Source organism: Arachis hypogaea, chromosome 3 (genome assembly GCF_003086295.3).
Source record: "Arachis hypogaea cultivar Tifrunner chromosome 3, arahy.Tifrunner.gnm2.J5K5, whole genome shotgun sequence".
In the NCBI taxonomy this organism is placed as follows: domain Eukaryota; kingdom Viridiplantae; phylum Streptophyta; class Magnoliopsida; order Fabales; family Fabaceae; genus Arachis; species Arachis hypogaea.
The window spans coordinates 15,954,684-15,970,407 of record NC_092038.1 but is presented as its reverse complement, the minus strand read 5'-3'; positions in this window follow the sequence as shown (position 1 = coordinate 15,970,407).

Sequence of the window (15,724 nt, the reverse complement as noted above, 5' to 3'; positions counted from 1 at the left end):
TGTTTTCTCTTGGTCCTGAGGATCTACTGCAATTTGGTTGTAACCTGAATAGCCATCCAAAAAGTAGTAATAATCATGACCAGCTAGTCTTTCTAGCATTTGGTCTATGAATGGTAAAGGAAAATGATCCTTTCTGGTGGCTGTATTGAGCCTTCTGTAGTCAATACACATACGCCACCCTGTGACTGTTCTTGTAGGAACCAGTTCATTTTTTTCATTATGAACCACTGTCATGCCTCCCTTCTTGGGGACAACTTGTACAGGGCTCACCCAGGGGCTATCAGAAATAGGATAAATAATCCCAGCCTCTAGTAATTTAGTGACCTCTTTCTGCACCACCTCCTTCATGGCAGGATTTAGCCTCCTCTGTGGTTGGACCACTGGTTTGGCATTATCCTCCAACAGGATCTTGTGCATGCATCTAGCTGGGCTAATGCCCTTAAGATCACTTATGGACCACCCAAGAGCTGTCTTGTGTGTCCTTAGCACTTGAATCAGTGCTTCCTCTTCCTGTGGATTTAAAGCAGAGCTTATAATCACTGGAAACGTGTCACCCTCTCCCAGAAATGCATACTTCAGGGATGGTGGTAGTGGTTTGAGTTCAAGTTTGGGAGGCTTATCCTCCTCCTGAGGAATTTTCGAAAATTCCTTTGTTTCCTCTGGTTCTTCTTGATCAGGTTGAGCATCTTTGAAGATGTCCTCAAGCTCTGATTCTAGGCTTTCAGTCATATTGATCTCTTCTACCAGAGAGTCAATAATGTCAGCGCCCATGCAGTCATTTGGTGTGTCTGGATGCTGCATAGCTTTTACAGCATTCAACTTGAACTCATCCTCATTGACTCTCAGGGTTACTTCCCCTTTTTGTACATCAATGAGAGTTCGTCCAGTTGCTAGGAAAGGTCTTCCTAGAATGAGAGTTGCACTCTTGTGCTCCTCCATTTCCCGCACCACAAAGTCAGTTGGAAAGGCGAATGGCCCAACCTTGACAATCATGTCCTCTATTATGCCTGATGGATATTTAATGAAGCCATCAGCAAGTTGGAGGCATATCCGGGTTGGTTTGACTTCTTCAGTCAACCCAAGCTTTCTGATAGTGGATGCAGGTATTAGATTGATACTTGCTCCAAGGTCACACAGGGCTGTCTTGGTGCAAGCACCTTCTAATGTGCATGGTATCATAAAGCTTCCTGGATCTTGAAGCTTTTCTGGTAAGCTTTTTAGAATGACTGCACTGCATTCTTCAGTGAGAAACACTTTTTCAGTTTCTCTCCAATCCTTCTTATGACTTAAGATTTCTTTCATGAACTTAGCATAAGAAGGTATTTGCTCAAGTGCCTCTGCAAACGGAATCTTTATTTCAAGAGTCCTTAGATAGTTTGCAAAGCGGGCAAATTGCTTATCCTGTTCTGCTTGGCGGAGTTTTTGAGGATAAGGCATCTTGGCTTTATATTCTTCAACCTTAGATGCTGCAGGTTTATTCCTTACAGAAGTGGTTGAAGAAGCCTTGTTAGAGGGATTACTGTCAGCACTCTCAGGTGTCTGATCCTCCCTTGGCGTCTGAACGCCAGGATTGGGTGGAAAATGGGCGTTTAACGCCAACTTTTCCCCCTTTTCTGGCGTTTGAACGCCAGAACTGGGCAGGGAATGGGCGTTTAACGCCAGCTTTCCCCCTTTTCTGGCGTTTGAACGCCAAAAGTGTTCCTCTCTGGGCTCTTACTGTCCTCAGAGGGATTTTGAACAGTGGTTTGGTTATCCTCTGTCAATTGTTCCTTATTTGGCTTTTTGCTCTTTTGAGCAATGTTATTCAGTGTCTTCCCACTCCTCAGTTGAATTGCTTGACATTCCTCTGTTATTTGTTTAGATATTTGCTGTTTTGCTTGATTCAACTGCAGTTCTATGTTCTTGTTAGCAACTTTAGTTTCATGGAGCATCTCTTTAAATTCTGCTAACTGTTCTGTCATCAGGAGCAATTGTTGATTAAGCTCAATCATCTGTTCTTGAGGATTAGGATCAGTGGCTACTGCCATGACTTCCCCTTTTGGAGAGAACTCATTACTAGAGTACAAATATTGGTTTCTAGCAACAGTGTCTATAAGCTCTTGAGCTTCTTCAATTGTCTTCCTCATGTGTATAGATCCACCAGCTGAGTGGTCTAAAGACATCTGAGCTTTTTCTGTAAGCCCATAGTAAAAGATGTCTAACTGTACCCACTCTGAAAACATTTCAGAGGGGCATTTCCTTAGCATACCTCTATACCTCTCCCAGGCATTATAAAGGGATTCATTATCCTTTTGTTTAAAGCCTTGGATGTCCAACCTTAACTGTGTCATCCTCTTTGGAGGGTAAAAGTGATTCAAGAATTTGTCTGATAACTATTTCCATGTCTTTATGCTTGCTGTAGGTTGGTTATTCAACCACCTCTTAGCTTGATCTTTTACAGCAAATGGAAACAGTAATAGTCTGTAGACATCCTGATCCACCTCTTTATCACATACTGTGTCAGCAATTTGTAAGAACTGTGCCAGAAACTCAGTAGGCTCTTCCTGAGGAAGACCGGAATACTGGCAATTTTGCTGCACTATGATAATGAGTTGAGGGTTTAGCTCAAAGCTGCTTGCTTTGATGGGAGGTGTATAGATGCTACTCCCATCTGCAGCTGTAATGGGGTTAGCATATGACCCCAGAGTCCTTCTGGACTGATCAATCCCACTTAGGTCCATAATGGATAAAGGGAAATGATATGGATTGCAAATAGATAAATTTTGTTTTTTTTTTTGAATTAACCGAAAAATAAAATAAAAAAACAAAAGGAAAATAAAATAAAAAAAAAAAGAAAAATTCAAAAATTAAAAGAAAATAAGATCAAATCAAATTGAAAACTGAATCAATTAGTTAATTAAAAAGATTTTGAAATTAGCAATTAGAAAGATATGACTGAAAAAATTTTATGAAAAAGATTTGATTTTGGAAATAAAGAAAGAGAAAAACAACAAAATGACACCAAACTTAAAATTTTTAGAAAATCAAACACTAATTTTCGAAAATTTTAAGGGAAAAACACAAAGAGGACACCAAACTTAGAATTTTTACGGATCAAAAAGGGACTAAAGACATGCAAATTCGAAAATTAAAAGAAAAAAACAAAAGCATGCAATTGACACCAAACTTAAAATATGAAACTAGACTCAACTAAAAGACTCTAAACCAACAAAGTAAAACAGTCCTAATCTAAGCAACAAGATAAGCCGTCAGTTGTCCAAACTCGAATAATCCCCGGCAACGGCGCCAAAAACTTGGTGCACGAAATTGCAATCACACTTTTGCAATTCCGCACAACTAACCAGCAAGTGCACTGGGTCGTCCAAGTAATACCTTACGTGAGTAAGGGTCGATCCCACGGAGATTGTCGGCTTGAAGCAAGCTATGGTTATCTTGTAAATCTTAGTCAGGATATCAGCAATTATTAGAATTGATTGTGAAAAGTAAAAGAACATGAAATCAGTACTTGTTTTGCAGTAATGGGGAACAGGTTGAGGTTTTGGAGATGCTCCATCTTCTGAATCTCTGCTTTCCTACTGTCTTCTTCTTCAATCACGCAAGGCTCCTTCCATGGCAAGCTGTATGCAAGGGTTTCACCGTTGTCAGTGGCTACCTCCCATCCTCTCAGTGGAAATGTTCAACACACCCTGTCACGGCACGGCTATCCATCTGTCGGTTCTGAATCAGGCCGGAATAGAATCCAGTGATTCTTTTACGTCTGTCACTAACGCCCCGCCTTCAGGAGTTTGAAGCTCGTCACAGTCATTCAATCATTGAATCCTACTCAGAATACCACAGACAAGGTTTAGACCTTCCGGATTCTCTTGAATGCCGCCATCAGTTCTAGCTTATACCACGAAGATTCTGATTAAAGAATCCAAGAGATATCTACTTAATCTAAGGTAGAACGGAGGTGGTTGTCAGGCACACGTTCATAGTTGAGAATGATGATGAGTGTCACGGATCATCACATTCATCCGATTTAAGAACAAGTAATATCTTAGAATGGAAGCAAGCATGATTGAGCGAAAAACAGTAGTAATTGCATTAATCCATCAAGACACAGCAGAGCTCCTCACCCCCAACCATGGGGTTTAGGGACTCATGCCATGGAAGGTACACAAAGAAACGTGTAAAGTGTCATGAGGTACAGATACAATGTCAAAAGGTCCTATTAATAGTGAACTAGTAACCTAGGGTATACAGAAATGAGTAAATGACGTAAAAATCCACTTCTGGGTCCACTTAGTGTGTGCTTGGGCTGAGCATTGAAGCTTTCATATGTAGAGACTTTTTCTGGAGTTAAACGCCAGCTTTCATGCCAGTTTGGGCGTTTAACTCCAATTTTTATGCCAGTTCCAGCGTTAAACGCTGGGAATTCTGAAGCTGATTTGCAACGCCGATTTGGGCCATCAAATCTCGGGCAAAGTATGGACTATTATACATTGCTGGAAAGCCCAGGATGTCTACTTTCCAACGCCGTTGAGAGCGCGCCAATTGGGCTTCTGTAGCTCCAGAAAATCCACTTCGAGTGTAGGGAGGTCAGAATCCAATAGCATCTGCAGTCCTTTTCAGTCTCTGAATCAGATTTTTGCTCAGGTTCCTCAATTTCAGCCAGAAAATACCTGAAATCACTGAAAAACACACAAACTCATAGTAAAGTCCAGAAAAGTGAATTTTAACTAAAAACTAATAAAAATATACTAAAAACTAACTAGATCATACTAAAAACATACTAAAAACAATGCCAAAAAGCGTACAATTTATCCGCTCATCACAGCTCCCAAGAGGATTACTCTTCAGGAGGCAGGAGCTCCAAATTTTACATTACCACCTTTCCAAGTGCGTAATCCAAATCTGGGTGCAGATATTGAACTGAAGACTGCACTAATTAATCTACTACCAAAGTTTCACGGCCTACTTGCTCAAGAGCCTCTCAAGCACCTCAGAGATTTTTAGAGAGCCTGTTCAACTATTAGGCGTAACGGTGCATCTGAGACTTTTATTCTGCTAGCCGCTTTCCTGTTTTCTCTTGAGGGAAAGGCGAGGGAATGGTACTACATTTAACCTGAAGCAGTTGTTACTAACTGGGATACGCTCAGGAAAGAATTCCTAGAAAAATACTTTCCAGCTGAAGTTACTGATAGACTAAGGAAAGAGATTTCAATGATCATCCAAGGTGAATCCGAGACTCTCTACGAGTACTGGGAGCACTTCACTAATCTCCTAGACGCATGCCCCCACCACATAATTGACAAGTTGGTGTTAATCGGCTACTTCATACAAGGCATGAAGCCTCAGGATAAGACTACATTAGATGGTGCAAGCAATGGTTCTCTGAAAAATTACAAGACCATAGATGAAGAATGGCAACTGATCGCCGACCTGGCTGAGTCTGCTCAGACTCACAAGCGCTACAGGAACAACCACCCCAAGGCCGTGGCAGAGATTTTCTCTAGCAGCGAGAATACTGCTCTCACACAATCAATATGTGAGATACCAACCTACTGAAGTATATACATCTGGGCCAGCAACAGTCTCAACCTCCTTCACCACAATATAGTCAACAACTGGTTCCTTAGAGAGTATGCGGAATATGCGCTGATTATAGTCATTACACTGATGAATGTCCACAGCTCCAACATGAGGACAACACCTTGGCAGCTACTCACAATTTTTATGACCGCCCGAATAAAGGATACTATCAACAAGGCAGCAACTATAACCAAGGTGGGAACTTTAACCAAGGTTGGCAGGACAACTCCAACCAGGGTTGGAGAGAAAATTCTAACCAAGGATGGAGGGACAAATATAATAGAGGAGGCAGAGACAACAATGGCAATCAGAGATGGAATAATAACAACATACAGTAGAATCAAAACCAGCCTTACAGAGCACCTCACCAAAGGCAGTCCCAAGCACCTCAGAACAACCAACAGCAAACCCCTCAGATTACTTACCCCCATTCCTCTTCTAATGACGAGTTGCTACACTCGATTGATCAAAGACAAAAGACCATGGAGAACAACCTTACTTCTACCCTGAACGGTCTAAACTCTACCTTGCAAGCTCTCGTCTCACATATTAGATCACTGAATAACTCCAACAACCAGCCTTCAAACTCCAGTGAAATTCCCTCTCAACCTTTACCCAACCCCAAGGGAGGTATCAATGCCATCACTTTGAGGTCCGAAACCACACTGCAAGAGAGGAATTCGGAGGAGCCAAGCTCACTAGACCACGCCCCAATGGAGGACATGGTTGAAGTGGAGGAAGTTGAAGAAGAAGATGAAGTATAAGACTTGGTTGAAGAAGAAATACCTCACCCCAAGAATGAAGCACCAAAGGAAGCAGAAGCTGCAAATGGCGCCATTCCTATCCCATTTCCACACCTTGCACGGAAATCCAGAAAGCAGATGGAACTGGATCCCAAAATGGTATAAATTTTCAAAAAGGTTGAGGTAACTGTTCCCCTTTTTTATGTTATTCAATAAGTACATAAATATGCAAAGTTTCTAAAATATTTGTGCATACACAAAGATAAAATTAATGATTTAGAGACTATTCCTTTATGTAGTTATATATCTACTTTAATGGGAGGTATACCTAAAAAATGTAGTGATCCAGGTCCATGCATGGTTAACTGTACCATTGGAGGTGTATTATTTTCTGACTGCATGTGTGATTTAGGAGCATGTGTTAGTATAATGCCATTGTCTATATATGATGCTTTGAGGCTCCCTCCCTTAAAAAGGTCGGCAGCTCATTTTGTGTTAGCAGATAAAAGCATTATTACAGTAGTTAGAAGTGCTGAAGATGTATTAGTGAGCATTAAGGGGCTCACATTTCCCATCGACTTCTATATCTTGGAAATTCCCCCAAATGACTCAGGAAGACCGTCATCAATCCTGCTTGGAAGACCATTCCTGAAGACTTCGAAGTTCAAGCTAGATGCATTCTCAGGAACTTACTCCTTTGAGATAGATGGCAGAGCAGTAAGTTTCAGTTTGAATGAAGCTTTGAAGCACCCTCCGGAAGACCATTCTATCTTCCAGTACGACATCATTGATGAAACTGTAGCTGAAGTTCACCAAGAAGAAGTATAAGAGAAATACTTGGAGCAAGGTTCGAGTGTGGGGACACCCTCTGAACATAATGAGGACACTTTGCCATTATCAATAACCCCAGATGATCTAGAGCCTAGCCATGAGTAGAGATCAGAATTGAAGCCAATTATTCCACACCTCAAGTATGCTTACCTTGAGAATAATCAGAAGTTCCCAGTTATCATTGCAAGGGAACTCACTTCCCAACAGAAGGAGCAGCTGCTCAGTGTGCTGAGGCAACACAAGAAAGCAATTGGATGGAGCTTGGCGGATATAGTAGGCATCAGCCCTCAAGTTTGTGAGCACAGAATATTCTTAGAAGAGAGATCAAAGCCTGTTCGTCAACCCCAAAGAAGATTAAATCCCACCATCTTAGACGTTGTCAAGAAAGAAGTGACCAGGCTACTCGAAGCAGATATTATTTACCCCATCTTAGATAGTGAACGGGTCAGTCCAGTACAAGTGGTGCCCAAGAAGTCTGGAGTTACAACAGTAAAGAACGAGCATGGAGAGCTCCTGACAACTAGAGTGCAGAATTCATGGAGAGTGTGCATTGACTACAGGCGTCTCAACCAAACTACTAGCAAAGATCATTATCCTTTGCCATTTATTGATCAAATGCTTGATCGCCTGTCAGGTAAATTCCATTACTGCTTTTTAGATGGTTATATAGGCTATTTTCAAATTCATATAGCTCCTGAGGATCAGGAAAAGACTACTTTTACATGTCCATTTGGGACTTATGCTTACAAGAGAATGCCCTTTGGCTTATGCAATGCACCAGCCACTTTCCAAAGGTGCATGATGAGTCTTTTCTCTGATCTAATTGAGAGCTGAATGGAGGTTTTTATGGATGATTTTAGCGTACATGGTGATTCCTTTAGCCTTTTCTTGGATAATTTAGACAAAGTATTAGACATGTGTGTTAGTTCAAACCTTGTATTGAATTTTGAAAAGTGTCATTTTATGGTAAAACAAGGGATTGTTCTAGGACATGTTGTCTCTCATACTGATATTTCTGTAGACCCAGTAAAGGTAGATGTCATTTCTAGTTTGCCTTACCCCTCCTCTGTGAAGGAAGTCTGTTCGTTCCTTGGCCATGCAGGTTTCTACAGGAGATTCATTAAGAACTTCAGTAAGGTAGCATTACCTTTATCCAGACTACTGCAGAAAGATATTGAGTTTAAGTTTAGTGAGGATTGCATGCAAGCATTTGATAAGCTGAAGATCGCCCTGACTCAAGCTCCAATTGTGAGAGGACCAGACTGGAGCCAGCATTTTAAGATTATGTGTGATGCCTCCAACCATGCAGTAGGAGGGTGTTGACTCAGCGCGAAGGTGAGGATCCTTTCATAATAGCTTATGCGTCTAAAACCTTAGACGCTGCTCAGTCTAATTACGCTACTATTGAAAAGGAGCTTCTTGCTATTATTTTTGCTCTGGATGAATTCTGAGCCTATTTACTTAGTACTAAGGTAGTAGTGTACTCAGACCATACAGCTCTAAAATATTTATTAGCTAAAAAAGAGTCCAAACCAAGGTTGATACGTTGGATACTGTTGCTGCAAGAATTTGACTTAGAAATTAAGGATAGGAGTGGTAACCAGAATTTAGTGGCAGACCACTTGAGTTGCCTTGAGCACATTAAGGATGACTCCACTCCTATCAATGATACTTTTCCATTTGATAGCTTGCATGCAGTATCTGAAGTAGCTCCTTGGGATGCACTCGTAGCTAATTATCTAGTTAGCCATACTTTCCCTCCCAATTTTACTAAGCATCAAAGAGACAAGCTGAAAAGCGAGTCCAAATATTATATATGGGCTGATCCATATTTATGGAGGTGTAGTGCTGACCAGGTAATTAGAAGGTGTGTACCCCAATCAGAATTTCAGTCCATTTTAGAGGCTTGCCACTCTTCTGAGAGTGGGGGACATTTTGGCCCTCAAAGAACAGCTAGAAAAATTTTAGACTGTGGATTCTGGTGGCCTACTTTTTTTAAAGATGCTACTACCTTTTGTAAATCTTGTTCCCCATGCCAATGGTTTGGTAATATATCCAAGAGGGATGAGATGCCTCAACAGATTATGCTTTTTTGTGAAATTTTTTATGTTTGGGGCATTGACTTCATGGGTCCATTTCCAAACTCTAGTGGTTACCTTTATATACTGTTAGCTGTAGATTATGTTTCTAAATGGTTGGAAGCAATTCCTACCCGTACTGATGATGCTAACACTGTTGTTTCCTTTGTTAGAAACCATATTATCTGTCGCTTTGGATCACCACGAGCAATCGTGAGCGATCAAGGCACTCACTTTTGTAACAGGAGACTCACAGAATTACTGAAGAAGCATGGGATTGTTCACAAAGTAGCAACAGCTTATCATCCCCAGACCAATGGGCAAGCAGAGGTATCTAACAGAGAGATTAAACACATTCTGGGGAAGATAGTAAAGCCTCATAGGAAGGACTGGAGTGCTAGATTACAAGATACGCTCTGGGCATATCGAACAGTGTACAAGACACCCATTGGGATGAGTCCCTTCTGCTTAATGTACGGTAAGGCTTGCCACCTTCCAGTAGAAATGGAACACAAGGCCTTCTGGGCTGTAAAGAAATGCAACATGAATTTTAAGGAAGCTGGTGCTGAAAGGAAGCTGCAACTAGCAGAATTAGAGAACCTTCGCCTAGAAGCATATGACAACTCCAGGCGATACAAGGAAAAGATGAAGGCCGTCCATGACAGGCACATAAAAAGGAGAGAATTCAGACCAACGGAGTTAGTTCTTCTTTACAACTCCAAACTGAGGCTTATGCCAGGCAAACTGAGATCAAGATGGGAAGGCCCCTACAAAGTACAAAAGGCAGAGCCATACGGAGTTTTTCACCTGCGGCATTGGTGCACGAAATTGCAATCACACTTTTGCAATCCCGCACAACTAACCAGCAAGTGTACTGGGTCATCCAAGTAATACCTTGCGTGAGCAAGGGTCGATCCCACAGAGATTGTCGGCTTGAAGCAAGCTATGGTTATCTTGTAAATCTTAGTCAGGATATCAGAAATTATCAGGATTGATTGTGAAAAGCAAAAGAACATGAAATGATTACTTGTTTTGCAGTAATGGAGAATAGGTTGAGGTTTGGAGATGCTCCATCTTCTGAATCTCTGCTTTCCTACTGTCTTCTTCTTCAAACACGCAAGTCTCCTTCCATGGCAAGCTGTATGTAGGGTTTCACCGTTGTCAATGGCTACCTCCCATCCTCTCAGTGAAAGCGATTGCATATGCTCTGTCACCGCATAGCGGAATTCATCTGTCGGTTCTCAATCAGGCCGGAATAGAATCCAGTGATTCTTTTGCGTCTGTCACTAACGCCCCGCCTTCAGGAGATTGAAGCACGTCACAGTCATTCAATCATCGAATCCTACTCAGAATACCACAGACAAGGTTTAGACCTTCCGGATTCTCTTGAATGCCGCCATCAGTCCTAGCTTATACCACGAAGATTCCGATTAAAGAATCCAAGAGATAACTACTTAATCTAAGGTAGAACGGAGGTGGTTGTCAAGCACGCGTTCATGGTTGAGAATGATGATGATTGTCACGGATCATCATATTCATCCGGGTTAAGAACAAGTATTATCTTAGAATGGAAGCAAGCATGATTGAATGAGAAACAGTAGTAATTGCATTAATCCATCAAGACACAGCAGAGCTCCTCACCCCCAACCATGGGGTTTAGAGACTCATGCTGTGGAAGATACAATGAGAAAGGTGTAAAGTGTCATGAGGTCATAAGGTACTTATACAGTGTCAAAAGATCCTATTAATAGTAAACTAGTAGCCTAGGGTGTACAGAAATGAGTAAATGACGTAAAAATCCACTTCTGGGTCCACTTGGTGTGTGCTTGGGCTGAGCAATGAAACTTTTATGTGTAGAGACGTTTTCTGGAGTTAAACGCCAGTTCTCATGCCAGTTTGGGCGTTTAACTCCAAGTTTTATGCCAGTTCCGGCGTTTAACGCTGGAATTTCTGAGGGAGACTTTGAGCGCCGGTTTGGGCCATCAAATCTTGGGCAAAGTATGGACTATCATATATTGCTGGAAAGCCCAGGATGTCTACTTTCCAATGCCGTTGAGAGCGCGCCAATTGGGCTTCTGTAGCTCCAGAAAATCCACTTCGAGTGCAGGGAGGTCAGAATCCAACAGCATCTGCAGTCCTTTTCAGTCTCTGAATCAGATTTTTGCTCAGGACCCTCAATTTCAGCCAGAAAATACCTGAAATCACAGAAAAACACACAAACTCATAGTAAAGTCCAGAAAAGTGAATTTTAGCTAAAAACTAATAAAAATATACTAAAAACTAACTAGATTATACTAAAAACATACTAAAAACAATGCCAAAAAGCATACAAATTATCCGCTCATCACAACACCAAACTTAAATTGTTGCTTGTCCCCAAGCAACTGAAAATCAAAATAGGATAAAAAGAAGAGAATATACTATAGACTCCAAAATATCAAGGAAACATAGCTCCAATTAGATGAGCGGGACTAGTAGCTTTTTGCCTCCGAACAGTTTTGGCATCTCACTCTATCCCTTGAAGTTCAGAATGATTGGCATCTATAAGAACTCAGAACTCAGATAGTGTTATTGATTCTCTTAGTTGAGCACAATGATTCTTGAACATAGCTAGTGTATGAGTCTTGGCTGTGGCCCAAAGCACTCTGTCTTCCAGTAATACCACCGGATACATTCATGCCACAGACACATAATTGGGTGAACCTTTTTCAGATTGTGACTCAGCTTTGCTAAAGTCCCCAATTAGAGGTTTCCAAGGTTCTTAAGCACACTCTTGTTGCCTTGAATCACAACTTTATTTCTTCCTTTTTCTTTTTCTTTTCTTCTTCTCTTTTCTTTTTTTTCGAAATTTTTTTTTGTATCCACTGCTTTTTCTTGCTTCAAGAATCAGTCTAATGATTTTTAGATCCTCAATAACAGTTCTCTTTTTCCTCCTTCTTTCAAGAGCCAACAATTTTTTTAACATTCTCAAAACAACAAATTCAAGAGACATATGCACTGTTCAAGCATTCATTCAGAAAGCAAAAAGTATTGTCACCACATCAAACTAATTCAACTAGTTTCAAGGATGAATTTTGAAATCGTGTACTTCTTGTTCTTTTGTGATTAAAGCATTTTTCATTTAAGAGAGGTGATGGATTCATAGGACATTCATATCTTTAAGGCATAAAAATTCAATTTTATTAATTATGAATTAAAACAAGACTCAAAAATAGATATAGAATGAGACTAGAGAAAAAAAATAAAGCAAAACAGAAGAAGATAAAAACGCAAAACATAGGCTCCTAATGATAGAGGTTTTCACAGAGTTAGGACTCAACAACCTTGATTTTGAGAAGTGGATGCTCCCTCAACTTGAGATGAGAGCTTTTGGCGTTTATTGGAGTTCACGCCCCTTGTCCTTCCATTGACTTCTTGGTGATTGGATGTTCAATAGGTATGAATTCATCTGCTTCCATCTTCACTCCAGCCTCTTTACAGAGCAAGGAGATCAGGCTTGGATAAGCCAATTTGGTTACAGTGGAATTCTTATTTTGCAATTGTGTAGATCTCACAAGCAATCACATGATGGACTTCCACTTCTTTTCCAAGCATAATGCAATGAATCATCACTGCTCTCTTGATGGTGACCTCAGAACGGTTGCTAGTGGGCAATATGGAACGCCCAATAAAGTCTAGCCACCCTCTTGCAATTGGCTTGAGGTCTCCCCTCTTGAGTTGGTTTGGGACACCCTTTGAATTGGTTATCCACTTAGTCCCAGGGAGGCATATGTCCTCTAGAACTTGATCCAACCCTTTATCTACTCTCACCATCCTCCTATTGAAGGAGTCAGGATCATCTTGCAGTTGAGGTAGTTTGAAGATTTCTCTTATTTTGTCCAGATGGAAGTACATAACTTTCCCTCTGACCATGGTTCTGTAGGTATGGTAAGCAGTTCCAGTCATTCTCTGCTTATCTGTTAGCCACAGATTAGAGTAGAATTCCTGAACCATGTTCCTTCCAACCTTTATTTCAGGATTGGTCAGAACTTCCCATCCTCTGTTTCGAATTTGCTCTTGGATCTCCGGATATTCATCTTCTTTCAGATCAAATTTAACTTCCAGGATCACTGACCTCAGACCCATTATTTTGTGATAATGGTCTTCATGTTCTTTGGTTAAGAACTTCTCTTGATTCCAAAGATTCTTTGGATTAGTCTCTTTCATTCCTCTTGAGTTGGTTTGTTTTCCCTTAGGAGCCATGATCTTGATGAATCTTGGCTTAGTGATCACGGAAAAGCACACCAAACTTAGAGGTCTTGCTTGTCCTCAAGCAAAAAGAGAAGAAAGAAGAGAAGAGAGAGAGAGAGGAAGAGGAAATTCGAATGGTGTGGTGGAATGAGGAAGCCAAACACAAATTTATAAGGTGAGGGGGAGAGTTTTTTTCGAAAAAAAAGAGAGATTTGAAAGGAAATTTGAGAAGATATGGAAAGAAATTGATAAAAGGGTGAGTTTTTGAAGAAGATTTGGGATTAATTTGAAATAGATTTGAAGAATGGTTTTGATTTGTGAAGATTTGAAAGTGAATGATGAAAGGTTGAAGTGCATTTATGTAGAAGAGTATGGGTAAAAAGAGGAAAGTTTGAAAAAATTTGAGTTGAAAACAAAAATGTGGTCCCCCCACCTTTCTGGCGTTAAACGCCCAGAATGGCACTCATTCTGGCGTTTAACGCCCATTTGGCACCCCTTTTGGGCGTTTAACGCCCAGCCAGGTGCCCTGGCTGGCGTTAAACGCCAGAAAGCCTTTATCACTGGGTGTTTTTTCAAAACGCCCAGGATGCTGCACACCTGGCGTTAAACGCCCAGAATGGTGCCCATTCTGGCGTTTAACGCCCAAAATGGCACCATTCCTGGCGTTAAACGCCCAGAATGGTACCCATTCTGGCGTTTAACGCCCAAAATGCCCCTTACTGGCATTTTTTCGCCAGTAAGCTCATTTTCTCTGCTTTTTGAGCTGAATCCTTCTGTAACTCTGTGAATTCCTTCATTTTTGATATTTGCCTCTGTAAGAACTAATCATATAACCTCCTAATGACTGGGTTGCCTCCCAGCAAGCGCTTCTTTACTGTCTTTAGCTGGACCTTCACTGAGAATTACTCAAGTCTCAGTTGTGAGCATTCCTGCTCAAAATTTCCTTCAAGATAATGCTTGATCCTCTGTCCATTAACAATGAACTTCTTGTCAGAATCAATATCCTGAAGCTCAACATATCCATATGGTGACACTCCTGTAATCACATACGGACCCCTCCAACGGGATTTGAGTTTTCCTGGAAACAGTCTGAGCCTAGAGTTGAAGAGCAGAACTTTTTGTCCTGGCTCAAAGACTCTGGTTGACAACTTCTTGTCATGCCATTTCTTTGCCTTTTCCTTATAAATTTTTGCATTTTCGAAGGCATTGAGTCTGAACTCCTCTAGCTCATTTAACTGGAGCAATCTTTTTTCACCAGCTAACTGTGCATCCATGTTTAGGAATCTGGTTGCCCAGTAGGCTTTATGTTCCAGTTCCACAGGCAAATGACAGGCCTTCCCATACACCAGTTGGTATGGGGAGGTTCCTATAGGAGTCTTGAATGCTGTTCTGTATGCCCACAGAGCATCATCCAAGCTCTTTGCCCAATCCTTTCTTCGGGCTATCACAGTCCGTTCTAGGATTCTTTTTAGTTCTCTGTTAGAGACTTCAGCTTGCCCATTTGTCTGTGGAAGATACGGAGTTGCCACTTTGTGGCTAATTCCATATCTAACCATAGCAAGGTGTAGCTGTTTATTGCAGAAATGAGTGCCCCCGTCACTGAATAGCACTCTGGGAACGCCAAACCTGCTGAAAATGTTTTTCTGGAGGAATTTCAGTACGGTCTTAGTATCATTGGTGGGTGTAGCAATCGCTTCTACCCACTTAGACACATAGTCTACTGCCACCAGAATGTAAGTGTTTGAGTATGATGGTGGGAATGGCCCCATGAAGTCAATTCCCCATACATCAAACAATTCTATCTCTAATATCCCTTGTTGAGGCATGGCATATCCATGAGGCAGGTTACCAGCTCTTTGGCAACTGTCACAGTTACGCACAAACTCTCGGGAATCTTTATAGAGAGTAGGCCAGTAGAAGCCACATTAGAGGACTTTAGTGGCTGTTCGCTCACTTCCAAAATGTCCTCCATACTGTGATCCATGGCAATGCCATAGGATCCTTTGTGCTTCTTCTCTGGGTACACACCTGCGGATCACTCCGTCAGCACATCTCTTAAAGAGATATGGTTCATCCCAGAGATAGTACTTGGCATCTGAAATTAATTTCTTTCTCTGCACGTGGCTGTACTCCTTGGGAATGAACCTCACAGCTTTAAAATTTGCAATATCTGCAAACCATGGAGCTTCCTGAATGGCAAATAGTTGCTCATCTGGGAAAGTCTCAGAAATCTCAGTAGAAGGGAGGGACGCCCCTACTACTGGTTCT